Source organism: Thalassophryne amazonica, chromosome 15, assembly GCF_902500255.1.
Source record: "Thalassophryne amazonica chromosome 15, fThaAma1.1, whole genome shotgun sequence".
NCBI lineage: Eukaryota > Metazoa > Chordata > Actinopteri > Batrachoidiformes > Batrachoididae > Thalassophryne > Thalassophryne amazonica.
Window position 1 is genome coordinate 59,245,105 of NC_047117.1, and position 12,540 is coordinate 59,257,644.

Here is a 12,540-nt window from a genome sequence, read left to right on the forward strand (position 1 = left end):
GGTCACGCATCCAAAATGTTGAAGCGCATAACGCAAGAGATACTTTTAATCTTAGTCTCTGTAAGTTAAAACTTGTTTGATACAATGTCATTCCAGCAGTACCCAGGGATCCAACGAAGATACTTGGTACCAAAGACATCCAGTCATTACCTTAGGTCACTGGTTAGTGTCCACATCTCACAAACACTCAGTCAGATAGGTAGCACCAGGACTCTTCTGATGGTTGAGCCCAGGAAGTCCCTGAAAGCGTGGATCTTAGTCTTGGTCCAGGACAAACACAAACATTCAGACATTCAGGTTCCTCATTCAGCTTCAAGTGCTGGAATCAGGGTATCCATTAAGTCAACAAAAGTCATAGCGTCATCTGTGAAATCAACAACGCTAGCTGTTCATTGATATCGAGTTGCTTGACTGCAGATTATTTGTCCTGATAGACCGCCATGTAAGAACATTTATAACTGTCTGATTATGGGAACCTCTCGCAGTCTCCTGCTTGTAGGAAAGTACATTTACTTGTGGAAAAACAATGACTCATTTGAAGAGGTTGGGTTTTACACTTTAGCTTCCCATTCTTCTGATTCGGCATGAGCGTAGAAATCAGAAGCAGTTACAGGACGTTCGGTACTCCCACTGTACGTTTAGAGAATAGACAAAAATAGACGGGCCATGACTGACTCCGTGGTCGCACCATCTGATCTATGACTGACAGCTTCCTGAGCTGGTTTCCTTCTTCTATTTGAGAGTCAGGAAGCCGGTGCACAACCTCATTCTATTCCGAGACAGGCAAAGCTGCCAAACAGTGCTTTCTAGAACGGAGACAAACCAGACTATTGCATTTCTTTAAAGCAAAAATAGATTTAATGAAGAAAACACACTCAAGTAATAATATAAGTTGATAAAAGGTTTCATTATGTACCAGTTTGGGTAAAAATGAAGCTATGGGAAGAGCAGGAAAGATGATCAGGTGCCAGATGCTTGGTAATGTGCAGATTTCTCCATGCAAAATTACATTAAGAAAAAAATCGGGCACGATATCATTTCATGTGTTTGTTTGGTAGCATCATTATGCAAAAATTACTGATTTTTTGAGACTTGGTGGATGGATGAATCCATTAACTCCATTAACACTTGGAGTGGATCCCATTGCCCATTCCTCTTTGCAGCACCTCTCACGCTCCATCAGGTTGGATGGGGAGCATCGATGCACACCCATTTTCAGATCTCACCAGAGATGATTCAGGTCTGGGCTCTGGCTGGGCCACGCACGGACATTCACAAAGTTGTCTGAAGCCACTCCTTTGATACCCTGGCTGCGTGCTTCGGGTCATTTTCCTGCTGAAAGATGAACTGTCGCCCCAGTCTGAGGTCAAGAGCGCTCTGGAGCGCGTTTTCATCCAGGATGTCTGTGTACATTGCTGCATTCATCTTTCCCTCAATCCTCACTAGTCTCCCAGTTCCTGCTACTGAAAAACATCCTCACCATATGCTGCTGCCACCACCATGCTTCACTCTACAGATGGTGCCTGGTTTCCTCCAAACACGACGGCTGGCACTCACACCAAAGTTTAATCTTTGTCTCATCAGACCAGAGAATTTTGTTTCTCATGGTCTGAGAGTCCTTCAGGTGCCTTTTGCCAAACTCCAGGTGGGCTGCCATGTTCACTAAGGAGTGGCTTCCGTCTGGCCACTCTACCATACAGGCCTAATTGGTGGATTGTTCCAGAGATAGTTGTCCTTCTGGAAGAAGGACAACTCCTCTCTCCTCTCTCCACAGAGGAATGCTGGAGCTCTGACAGAGTGACCATTTGGTACTTGGTCACCTCTCTAAGGCCTTTCTCCCCTGATCACTCAGTTTAGACGGGCGGCCAGCTGTAGGAAGAGTTCTGGTGAATCCAAGCTTCTTCCACTTACATATGATGGAGTCCACTGTGCTCATTGGGACCTTCAAAGCAGCAGAAATGTTTCTGTACCCTTCCCCAGATTTTTGCCTTGAGACAATCTTGTCTCAGAGGTCTACAGACAGTTCCTTTGACTTCATGCTTGGTTTGTGCTCTAACATGCACTGCCAACTGTGGGACCTTATTTGTAGACAGGTGTGTCTTTCCAAATCATGTCCAGTCAAATGAATTTACGTTAGGTGGACTCCAATTAAGCAGTAGAAAAATCTCAAGGATGATCAGTGGAAACAGGATGCACCTGAGCACAATTTTGAGCTTCATGGCAAAGGCTGTGAATACTTATGTACATGTGATTTCTTAGATTTTGTTAATCCTTTAATGGTCAACTCAACCATTTGGTAGAGCATATTGATATCTACGGCATTCTATTGACAGTTGTGTGGATGTTAAAGGGTTATTTTTTAGTAAATTAGCAAAAATCAAACAAACAAAAACAAACTTGTTTCACATTGTCATTATGCCGCATTGTGTGGAATTTTGAGGGGAAAAAAAAAAAATTTCATGCATTTTGGAATAAGGCTGCAACATAAAAAAAATTGAAAAAAGCGAAGTGCTGTGAATGCTTTGTGGATGTACTGTATTTGCTGTTTTGTAAAAGACATTCATGGTTGATTTTAGAATACAAAAAATGGCATCATAATTTCAGGAGAAGAGTTTTTCTTCTGTGTACATTCATGTTGATATACTTGTTATGTTTATGGGATCCTGCTCCTGTTTTTTGTATTTGTAATAAATTTACAAAAATCTAAAAATAAATCAATAAATAAAAAAATCACTATCATTATGGGGTACTGTGTGCAGAATTTTGAGGGGTAAAAAAAAATAGAACTTCATCCATTTTGGAATAAGGCTGTAACATAAAAAATGTGAAAAAAGTGAAGCACTGTGAATATTTTCTGGATGCACTGTAACTGCAAAACCTAGAGGGATATACAAGACAATATTTAGCAGGTTTTTTGTTTTTTTTACAGAATTACTGATGGAGTATTAGAGCCACTCACTGCCTCTGTTATGTCTGGTTGCCCTGATGATCACAGGGAATATGAGAGATGCAAAAGGCACTGGGACACCCTACTGGTACTCTACACACATAAAATTGTTACACAATTCCAATGTAGTCGCTCCAGCGGGGTGAAAGAAAGTGATCACAGCATATCTATTAATTTATTTTCTTTGCTGCTACAGTGGAAAAAGTAAAGTGAGAACTTTGTTGCACCTTAGTTTGCAACCATATATGAAGTGACAAGAAGAAGGGAGGTTATTTTCCAACAGCTTGTGAGCTAGGTGTGATACAGCCAGTCCAAGAATATGCACGTACACACACAGAACATAATGTGCTGTGATGTATGCTAAATCTGGCACTGGCAACCTGTGCACTTAAAAAGCAGAGGCTTGCAATTAACTGTAACAATCATTCATTTCTGGAAGCAAGCACCAAAACTGGCACACATACTCCTTAGACACTCTTTTGAAAAAACTGATTGGCCACTTGAATTTGTAGTAGGGAATCAGGTGGGGGTCAATTGAAGAATTACACAGGGGTCAAAATTTAAAAAGTGAAAACTATACCACATTATTTGTCTTCTCACAGAGATTCCAAAAAGGTATAGTTTGGACTTTCTGTGACTGAATGTTACTGAAGTTATGGGGTAAAAACCTTAAGAATGGTGACAAAGGTCAATTTCAGTTTGAACAGGGTTCAAAAGTTAAAGTTGCTCTAATTTTGGTAAAAAGTGATGCAAATTATTAGTTGAGCTAATAGGGTTTTAAAAAGGAATGTGTCATATAGATGTCGACATTGTTTGACCTTTACTTTCCAGACCGAGCATTCAAGACAGTCAAAACTATTCCATTTATTAACCCTATTAGCTCAACCAATAATTTGCTCCAAATTTGGTAAAAACTTGTTGTTTTTACCCCATAACTCCATAACATTCAGTCATAGATAGAAATAACTATATCTTTTTGGAATCTTTATGATCAGACAAATAATATGGTATAGTTTTAAATATGATTGGAGCATTTTTTAATTTTGACCCCTGTGCAATGTAATGCTATATCTTGTGTCAAATTTGGTGTTTGTTTCACCATTTGAAAGATTCCTGTGTTAACACTCTGTTATCTGCTGCACTAAGACCTCTCAGCTTTCTTTAATGACCTGACAGACTTGACAGACCTACTATAACAGCAGTGAATGACAATGCCTTTGAAGCAATAGCTACCCCTGGTGGCATTTTCACTGCAACACCAAAGGGTCCATTGACCAAGAGTGATCTGAATACCAGGTTTATAATTAGAATGTCCAGAAAACACTCAAGAATAGATAAGCTTTGGGGTAAAGACATCCTGTGCTACTCAAGGATTATACAGAGAGATCCAATACTGAAGACATACATCACAAGTTATTAATGTGTTTTTGAAAAAGAAAAAAAAAGTGTCACCTGTAATCACATTCAAGTGCTAGGGTGTGTTGGAACATGGCACACTGCTAGTATCTAAGGTGTTTTCTGGGGAGTTAATGATCTTGTGCCACTGGCACAATGAGCGCAGAGTAGCCACCAAAGCTACCTGAGGTGAAGCAGTGAAGGAAGTGAAGATGAAGCTTTTGTTATCTTCTATTCCTTTTTATTTTATTTCATGTATAATTGTTGTCTTCAATTGACTTTTATTGTGTGTACAAGCAGAGTGTATACACGTCGTGAATCTGCCTATGTAAGGTGCATCTAAATATTGCACTGTATAAAGTCAAGTGTGGGAGCACTGTGCTAAAAATATTTTCAATTACTTATATCTGCTGTGTAAATGCATGAAGCACTAGAATTCCTATTTTCCATCTGGTGTAAAGTAACACAGATGACATTGACTAGTTATGACATCTAGCTTAAGGTCAAAGGATCCTCAGTTCAAACCCCAGCCAGACTAGTCAATCGCTAAGGGACCTTGGGTGATGTCCATAATCCATGGTCAGGCACAGTGCTAACATATTGTTATTGTGTGAAAACAAAGTAGCTGCACTATGGACCACCAAAAACTTGGCAGTGTTTTTTTTCCCACCTTGCTGTTTATATGGCGCAATATTCAGATACGCCTTACATAGTCTGATTCACGACACATAAACACAACCTGGTATTACGGCAAGTCGTGATTCAGCAGCATGAAATATACATTAATCTATTGGTTCATGATATTGTGACAAAAAGTGCCTCATTTTCATTACGGCAGCACAAATGCTGCATGAAATTAAAAGTGGGGTGGGGGGGTTGGGGTGGTTATGGTTAGGGTGGGGGAAGGAGTAGAGTTAGGTTATGGTTAAGGTTAGGGTTGGGGTTAGGACTAGGGTTAGTAATAGTAAGTCATGAAAAAAAGGGAGAATGAAAAAAAAACGTGAGACTGGGCTGCATAAACAATGTGCTTGTACATGCAGTCAAACTGAATTGAAAATAATAAACAAAAATAAAAATAACACTAACGCAAATATATGAAAGTTCACCTTACTGCTCTCTGTTTCACCTCGGGGAGCTTTGGTGGTGTCTCTCCTCTCACATGTTTTATTTTGTTTTGCATAGGTCTGTTAACTTGCCAAAAAATAACTGAATGAGTAAAATAAAATAAGATCCCTCTCCATGGATCACATTCCAGCATACCCACAGACATCAGACCAGAATTATTTCACTTCATGCACATCTTCAGATGGTGTCTTACCAATATACGTATGTGTTATGTGCAGACGCAGGTTGAGGAGCGGACCAACGTCTGACTGAACCCAGCGCTAAATAACCAGAAAGCGGTTCCACAAACAAAATGATTTTATTTCTCCTCCAGTGCAATAATTAGTGTATAACATAAATATTGGGTTTGTCTGGCGGAGTGAAGGACGGCGCGCTTTCCAGCGCCCAAAAGGATCGAAGCCTCTGCGTTTCTGGACTCAGACTCACTGCCAAACACCCCCCAGGTGGACACGACAAACTGACTCTGTGTAGGATGGAAAAGGTGAGGTAAGTCAACAGAGCTACAGCAAATATCTTTCAGAGGCACACACTATCAGCAACACATTCAGGTCTGAATTTAAGCTTTATGTAAATGAGCAGCTTCTCACAACAGGTGGAGGATCATCAGTCCGTACGCCACGGCAGTGAGAAGCAAACTGCACAATTCTCATCAATGTTCAAATATACTGCGTAACAAAATGCCAAATTACTATTAACGATCATTCAGACAATAATCACCTCTGATGTGTGCTGACAGCATGTGTCCCTCACCCGTCCTCCTTCACAGGCACGATGTGTCAAACCTTGGCGCGGTCCTCAGCGTCTCACAAACGAACATCACAAGGTCGAGTTCCCAGCAATTCTGCTTGAACCACTCATGGCTTAAATGCAGAACGCCATCTCATTATCTGCTTCAGCTGAAAGTCTTTAAGTTTACACGTGAGCATCATCCACAGGTGCTGCTAATAATGCTGATGAGGGTGAAGGACTCTTCTGCCAGCACCGTCTCCACAGACAAAAATCAGTTTGCATACCACCTGGAGAGCAAAGAAAAGAAAACAACACAAAAACATCCAGCCAAACCCCCCAACACACAACAGTACCCCCCCAATCAACGGGAAGCCTCCCAGCGACCTTCTCACCGGAACAGACCAGGCCCAAGAACAACACCTCCCTCCGGGGTCCATGACAGAAAGCAGACGGCAGGACAGGGCACCGCGGCTGGAAGGCCGGCTGGCATCAACAAAAACCCCAAACAAGTCCCATATATAACCCAACATAGAAGAAAACACAAAACCCCCCCAAACCCTCCCCAGGGGACCGTCCCATCCAACCCCGGGAATCAATCAATTCAATTTCAATCAATTTTATTTATATAGCGCCAAATCACAACAAACAGTTGCCCCAAGGCGCTTTACATTGTAAGGCAAGGCCATACAATAATTACGTAAAAACCCCAATGGTCAAAATGACCCCCTGTGAGCAAGCACTTGGCGACAGTGGGAAGGAAAAACTCCCTTTTAACAGGAAGAAACCTCCAGCAGAACCAGGCTCAGAGAGGGGCAGTCTTCTGCTGGGACTGGTTGGGGCTGAGGGAGAGAACCAGGAAAAAGACATGCTGTGGAGGGGAGCAGAGATCAATCACTAATGATTAAATGCAGAGTGGTGCATACAGAGCAAAAAGAGAAAGAAACACTCAGTGCATTATGGGAACCCCCCAGCAGTCTAAGTCTATAGCAGCATAACTAAGGGATGGTTCAGGGTCACCCGATCCAGCCCTAACTATAAGCTTTAGCAAAAAGGAAAGTTTTAAGCCTAATCTTAAAAGTAGAGAGGGTGTCTGTCTCCCTGATCCGAATTGGGAGCTGGTTCCACAGGAGAGGAGCCTGAAAGCTGAAGGCTCTGCCTCCCATTCTACTCTTACAAACCCTAGGAACTACAAGTAAGCCTGCAGTCTGAGAGCGAAGCGCTCTATTGGGGTGATATGGTCCCTAAGATAAGAAGGGACCTGATTATTCAAAACCTTATAAGTAAGAAGAAGAATTTTAAATTCTATTCTAGAATTAACAGGAAGCCAATGAAGAGAGGCCAATATGGGTGAGATATGCTCTTTCCTTCTAGTCCCCGTCAGTACTCTAGCTGCAGCATTTTGAATTAACTGAAGGCTTTTCAGGGAACTTTTAGGACAACCTGATAATAATGAATTACAATAGTCCAGCCTAGAGGAATTAAATGCATGAATTAGTTTTTCAGCATCACTCTGAGACAAGACCTTTCTAATTTTAGAGATATTGTGTAAATGCAAAAAAGCAGTCTTAGAAGAAGAAAAGAAAAACTCTCAAATGCAATAACCCAACACAGCCCCAACAACACAAGACAAACATAAATTCACAAAGAAAAATAACAATCAACCCCCCCCCCAGAACGATATGCAGAGCCCCCCCCCCCAGAAGACCTTTACCACCAGTTCCAGGAGAGAACAACCAAAACCGGAATCTTACAGAGGTCCCCAGGTTTACACGGAGGAACAGCGCCCCCCAGAGGACCGTACCATCAACCCCAGGAGGTATCCTCCCCACAACCCAGGAACCCCAGACCCGGCCACACTTGGTTAATCGGCCCCACAATCAATTCCCCCCCAGAGGACCATCCCATCGACCCTGGAGGTGGAACCTGGAAGGAAACATAACAACACAAAAATCCAACCCCCGGCGGACTTCATTAAAACACCCCGGGGGCAAAATAAAACAACTGTCAAACCCTGTTAGCCCCCCCCAGCACCCCGAAAGACCCCAGATCACTCCCAGAGCCTATCGTTAGCCCAATTTTGGCAAACGGCACAAAACTACTAAGCTGGGGAAGGAAACAGGAAAAACTAACCCGGTCCCATCCCCGAAGCGCAGCAGAAAACCGGAAAGACGTCCGGTGCCCCAACCCGACCATACCACCAGCCTATCGGGAGGGGTGGAACTACCGAAATGGCGAACGGCAACAGATCGGCCCACCACTCCGACTGAGGTATGTTCCCGCTGCACAACACCCCGGTAACACCAATGACGAACGGTCAAAGGCCCACCGGGGCTGGAGAGGAACCGGGCCCTAACCAAACCCAAATAAATGCCCCTGACAACCCCCCCCCCCTAGGTGCAGAGGTCTTCTGAGAAACGCTCAGCGTGACCAACCTGCACCACCCCACAACCCAAAAGACAAAACGGTCTCAGAGCAATGTGAGGTTGGGGTTAGGGAAGCAGGGAAATAAAAAAACAACAAAACAAAATGACCCAATCCTCAAACAGAAAATACCTAAGTCCAAATAATGAAAACAAATGATTACCTGAGTCCAGCCGAGCTCCGAACTGCCAGTCGTTCACTCCACCAGAACCGCCTCTAAATCCCCAAACAATTTATAACCCCTTACAAAAAAAACAAAAATAGCCCAAATAACTAAACAACCAAGGGTTTTTTTTGTTTGTTTTTTGTGTGTCCATTTTTATGCCTGTCCCAGAACACCTGGAGATACGTCATCACTATCTTTCTTGACGCTTATGTGACCGGGGCAATATGGCGGCTTCAGCTCGTCCGAGCTGCATGGGCTCATCCGCAAGAGGAGCCAGAGGTCCCGTCGGAGGAGTCTCAGTGGGGCGAAGAAGAGGCAGCCCAGATCTGTGTCAGGGAAAGCCCCGAGACGAAAAAACCCACTCTGATGTCCGTCCTCTCTCGCGTCCACGCTCCTTTATCCGATCATCTAGACGAATAACCAAAGATATTAGTTCATCTAAATCTTTTGGTTCATCACGGACTGCTAGCTCGTCTTTTAATGGATCGTTCAAACCATCTACAAACACTCCTCTTAAAGCTGCGGCATTCCAACCGGACTGAGCAGAAAAAATTTGGAAATCCACGGAATAATCCGTCGCACTCTGCCTCCCCTGCCTGAGATTCAGCAACCGTTGGGCAACGGTATTTGTTTTCACCGGATGGTCAAAAACCAAGCGGAACTCCCAAGAGAAATCCTTAAAGGATCCTAACAATGGAGAGTTATTACTCCACAATGCAGTGACCCAAGCTAAAGCGTCACCTCGGAGCAAATTTGTCACATATGAGACACGACTACCATCAGAAGAGAAGGAAGCCGGTCGCTGAGCAAAAACCAGAGAACATTGCATCAAAAACGGAGCACAGGCTTCAACGTTTCCCGCATAAGGCTCCGGATGACAAATGATTGGTTCGGAAGCCGAATCTCTGGGTGACGGAGTTATCTGCACCGGTATCGATGGTGCCGCAGCTGGAGCAGCAGGAAGCGGAACGGCTTGCGCTGCAAGCTCCGTAACGTGGGCATCTGTTTGTTTAATTTAGTTTGCGAGATGCTGTAATTGCTCCCACATTTTCTCCAAGTGTTCTTGAACTCTTTCGGCAAACGGAACCGCTTCTGCCCCTGGGTCCATTTTGGAATGGCCGGGAACTACTGTTATGTGCAGACGCAGGTTGAGGAGCGGACCAACGTCTGACCGAACCCAGCGCTAAATAACCAGAAAGCGGTTCCACAAACAAAACGATTTTATTTCCCCTCCGGTGCAATAATTAGTGTATAACATAAATATTGGGTTTGTCTGGCGGAGTGAAGGACGGCGCGCTCTCCAGCGCCCAAAAGGATCAAAGCCTCGGCGTTTCTGGACTCAGATTCACTGCCAAACACCCCCAGGTGGACACGACAAACTGACTCTGTGTAGGATGGAAAAGGTGAGGTAAGTCAACAGAGCTACAGCAAATATCTTTCAGAGGCACACACTATCAGCAACACATTCAGGTCTGAATTTAAGCTTTATGTAAATGAGCAGCTTCTCACAACAGGTGGAGGATCATCAGTCCGTACGCCACGGCAGTGAGAAGCAAACTGCACAATTCTCATCAATGTTCAAATATGCTGCGTAACAAAATGCCAAATTACTATTAACGATCATTCAGACAATAATCACCTCTGATGTGTGCTGACAGCATGTGTCCCTCACCCGTCCTCCTTCACAGGCACGATGTGTCAAACCCTGGCGCGGTCCTCAGCGTCTCACAAACGAACGTCACAAGGTCGAGTTCCCGGCAATTCTGCTTGAACCACTCATGGCTTAAATGCAGAACGCCATCTCATTATCTGCTTCAGCTGAAAGTCTTTAAGTTTACACGTGAACATCCTCCACAGGTGCAGCTAATAATGCTGATGTGGGTGAAGGACTCTTCTGCCAGCACCTTCTCCACAGACAAAAACCAGTTTGCATACCACCTGGAGAGCAAAGAAAAGAAAACAACACAAAAACATCCAGCCAAACCCCCCAACACACAACAGTATGAACTTTCAGTTAAATCCACCACCTGCTATAGGAGTTGCGCTTACAATGCTCAAGGACAGATGGATGTCTTAGCAATACATTTCTCCAAATGATAGTACTTAGGGGTTGTCTTAGTCTGATCTAGTCTCTGAATATAGTAGTATAGTATAGTATAGCAGAATAGTAGCAGAATCAGCAATCAATATCATCATAGCCTATAACACCCCTGAAGTGGTCTTGATGAAACTCCAGGCTGGGTTAAATGCATTTTATGGTACTAATGCTCCTCCTTACCATGTACAGATGTATATCATTATTTGTCTGAACAGCATCTACTTTGTCTCTTGTTTTGCTTGTCCAATTTTGTTAGTACTGTCTCTATTCCATGATTCCTATGGAAGGTACAGAACAATACCTAATTTTTTGTTTGCACATGGTATAAAATAATCCAATTCTAAGTGCCCCTGTCACCAGTAATATACAGATCTGTCTGTATAATAACATTGTCTATCTTGTTTTGTGTACCTTTTTTTTAGTTTTTCATGTCACACAGTGTGTGTTGTTTCCTTCAAGCTCCACAAGATGGAGCCACATGCTACATTATGAAATAATACACGTCCATGACAGGATCCCTTCACACATTCCTCCTCTTCTTCTTCTTATTAGGTACTAAGACAGGAAGTGTCCATTAGCAGGACAGACATACACTAGTCCAACAGTCAGCAAACCGATGGCGTGCGTGTGACACTGTTCAGATTTCAGTTTTCACGTGCTGTGATGGAAGCTGATCAGTAATATCAACTGACTGCTTGTGGAAATTTGAAAAGAAAGTTAATTTCAGGAAAACCTTGGCTGCTTGCTGCTGTGAAGCTCTTGGACAGACGGTGTGTAGGTGGCTGCGCTATGAGCAATGTTTTCTCTCTGTATATAGATGTATGTTTTCCTCCCTTTTACCTTCATGAAGTTCTTTGCTAAATAAACCTTCTGCTCTATTTTTCTTCGACCTGGTTTTATTCGGAGCATGCTCCGGTCTCCCATCACCTCTGGTCTCTTGATTAGCGGTTAGCTGGGACTCGACCTGGTCCAGTGACAGGAGACCAGGGAGAAGGAGGAAAAAAAAAGACTTTTCTCTGCTGCATAGCCTCCAGACTTATTCTGCACATTTGGAAGGTGAAGCTCAGCCTTTGGCCAGCTGTTAGACCCAAGTCTGCTTTCGTAAAATAAATATAGTACCGTGGATAATGCAAGCTGGTGTATTTAGCATATGTAGGACTTTTAGGTGTTTTTGATTTTAACCTCCTGGCGCTTTTACTCATTTATCTCCATCAAACATTGGGATGGGGTAGTTTGACAGGTAGCCCTCACCTACATTGCAAATACTGTGTTGAAGCAGTTTAGGAGATCTTATCTTGCCACCCACTGCCATTCCTGAAAACGTGAGGTGGTGATGGACTGGCTGGTATCTGATGGTTGCCATCCAGAACTCGAGGCGGTTATGTAGTGTGGAGAATGCAGCGACATGCAACACCAACGCATGCTCCCAGACCCAACCTTAAATTGATCAGACTTATATCTAAATGTTGTTTGCATGGGCTGGGTGTTGGGTAGGGTTGGACTGCATTTATATAGTGCTTTTCCATCTGCATCAGACGCTCAAAGCGCTTTACAATTATGCGTCACATTCACCCCAATGTCAGGGTGCTGCCATGCAAGGTGCTCACCACACACCGGGAGCAATAGGGGATTAAGGACCTTGCCCAAGGGCCCTTAGTG